The 3020-nt window shown below is 36.5% G+C and overlaps 1 non-coding gene across 1 annotated transcript; it reads right to left on the bottom strand.

Moving 5' to 3' along the window:
• Positions 1-577: 577 nt before the first annotated feature.
• Positions 578-704, bottom strand: LOC130042632 (small nucleolar RNA SNORA9). The gene has a single exon (XR_008795284.1). It is a non-coding gene; the product is annotated as a small nucleolar RNA SNORA9 (small nucleolar RNA).
• Between the last annotated feature and the right edge of the window lie 2316 nt (positions 705-3020).

Below are 3020 nucleotides of genomic sequence, written 5' to 3' on the forward strand. Positions count from 1 at the left end.
TTCCTATCTGGCACACCCCCACTGGCACTTACTCATTTCTGGCTTTGTGTTACACATTTGTGAGTCCCCATGTGAGTGATATTTTATTTTCACTTTGATTTGCATTTCCCTTATAATCAATGATGACGAATTTCCTTTGCCTCTGGGTCAATTTCACATCTTGAGACCATGTCATTCCTTTCCACATTTTTGAATCGGTTTTTCTGTTGGAGAGCTTTAAGAGCGCTTTATGTATCTTGGATACTAGTCCTTTATCTTGCGTATGGTCTCAAAATCCTTTCAATCAGCAGAATGTCTTTTAATTGTAGGGCACATTGCTCATAGAATGCAGAAGTTTTCTAGTTTGAAATAGTTCCGTTTCTGTTTTTATTACCTTTGCCACTTGAGTTCTTACATTTCAGACTTCACTGTGGTCATGATTTTGGAGAGTCTTGCCTATGTTTCCCCAATGGATTTTTCAAGATTCAAGTGCAATATAAAAATTTTAACTTATTTGAGTTAATTTTTGTTTACAGCGTGAAAGAGGGGTCTATTTTTCCCTTATTGCTTCTGTTTTATTCTTTTTCTTATTTTTCACGACTGTCTGAGATTTCTAACACCTTACTCTGGATGGAGCAGGTCAAGATCTCAAACCGTTTCATAATTGCAAGCACTGTGGGAAAGCACAGGGTCACTCCAGACCCAAGTATGATGAAGGTTTGCACCTAATTTCATTTTTTTAATTGTGACTATCTAGTTTTCCCGTAATCATTGGCTAAAGAGGTTTCCTTGCTCCAATTCATGCACTTCTTCATAAATAAATTGCTCATGCATCTGAGGGTTTCTCCCTGACCTCTCAATCCTATGCCATTGAGAAGAGACTTTTTTTCTTCCAGTACCAACCAATTTTGATTGCTAAAGCTTTGTGTCAGATTTTAAAGTCTGGGGACACAATGCCTCCCATTTTTCCTCAAGATTGCTTTGGCTATGTCAGGAGTTTTGTAGCTTAATGCAAATTTTAGAAAAATTTACTCCATGTCCTTGAATAAAGCCATGGAAATTTTATCGGAATTTGCTGTTTCTGTAAACTGCTTTGAGTTAAGATAGTCATTTTCAAGATGCCGATTCTTATGATCCTTAAACCAAGAATATGTTTCTATTACATTAGTTCATTTTAAATTCCTTTCAGAAGTTTTGCAGTTTTCACTAAATAGGTCTTTTACCTCCTTTGTTAAACTAAGGGGTTTCTGTTTTTACATGATTGCAATTGGGTTTATTTCTATTCTGGATTTGGGGGGGTGTTTTGTTGTTGTTTGTTTACATGTAAGAATAAATTAGAACCCTGTGCACTGGTTTTGTAGCTTGCTACTTTACTATATAAATATATTGTTTTGAGGAGTTTTTCAGAGGAGCCTTTTTGGGTTCCTACATACGAAATTCCTAACAGTGCTTTGCAGGTTTTAATAAGTAAATCTTTCACCTCCTTTCTAAAAATTGATTCCACATTACCTAATTTTTTTCATAACTATAAGCAGGATTTTTAAATTAAATCACTCTTTTATCATTGTTTACATATAAAATCACAAAAGATTTTCCTGTTTGCTTTCGTAAGCTGCAACTTTACTGTAAAGATTTATTGCTTCTAGGAGTGTTTAATTAATGATTGGATTTGCAGTCTTAGGGTTCTTGATATGTCATTTGTAAACAGTGAATTTGATTTCTTTGCCAATTTGAACACAAATTTAAATTTTTTTCTTGCTTAATTTCTGTGGCAGCAGCTATCAGAACTGTATTGAATAATAGTGCTCTCAATATATTGTTACATCCATAACAGCGTTGGGAAGTCAAGCACTAAAGATACAAATTGTGATTGAAGCCGACTTCAGGTTAACCATGTCACCATAACACTAGAAAATACTTTATCTGTGAAACAAACAAAGAAAAAACTATAATGTATTTACAGAATAAAATAAGAGATTCACACTGTGCTAACATACACCTACAGAAAACAAAGGCAATAAGAAAAATACAAAACCCAAGAAAAGTAAGACATAAATAACATTTTTCCCTTTCTGATATCTGGGCCATTCTCAGTGGTACCTGAGAGTGACTCCCAGTTATTTGCTTGGGGACTTCCTGTGGACCTTGGGGGGCCAAGCAGTGCCAGGGACCCAGCACAGAAGATCCATGGCAAAACATGCTCTCAAGCCATCTGAGTCTTTGCTCTGGACAGAGGATTATTTTTTAAGGGCAATACTGACTCTGTCACCAGTGGCAATTACTTTTAATAAAAGTTTACTCTTCCCCATAAAAAAACATAAATGGCCAAATACATTTTTAAAAACACACAAAAGCCAATAACCTACTTTATATCGTCTACAAGAAATTCTCCAGCTCTAGAGACACACAAAGGTCAAAAAAATGGAAAGAGATTTCTCATGATGGGAGAATTATGCTGAAAGTGGACTATAGAACAAACATGATTGCCACTCAATGCCTCTTTTGCAGACCACAGCACCCAAAAGGAGAGAGAGAACAAAAGGGAATGCCCTGCCACAGAGGCAAGGTGGGACGGGGGAAAAGCGGGGTGGGAGGAATACCGGGATCAGTGGTGGTGGAGAATGGGCACTGGTGGACGGATGGGTACTTGATCATTGTATAACTGAAACCCAAGCACAAAAATGTGTAAGTCTGCAACTGTACCTCATGATGTCTCACTATAAAAAAAATTACATTGTCATCAAAACTTATTAAAATAAATAAATAAATAATGTTCTTCTGAAAAAATTTAAAAAATAAAAAAGGTTACTTAGGAAAAAAAAAAAGAAATCCAAGCACAAAAATTTGTTAAGTCTACAACTGTACCTCATGGTGTTTCACTAATACAAATTTAAAAAAAAAGATTTCCCATGCAAATTTGCTCGAGCGGGCCCAGTAACGTCTCCATTGGAGACTCTGTTGTTACTGTGTCTGGCATATCGAATACTCTCGGTAGCTTGCCGGGCTCTCCGAGAGGGGCGGAGGAATCGAACTCGGGTCGG

Source organism: Sorex fumeus, unplaced genomic scaffold (assembly GCF_029834395.1).
Source record: "Sorex fumeus unplaced genomic scaffold, SorFum_2.1 ptg000106l, whole genome shotgun sequence".
In the NCBI taxonomy this organism is placed as follows: Eukaryota; Metazoa; Chordata; class Mammalia; order Eulipotyphla; family Soricidae; genus Sorex; species Sorex fumeus.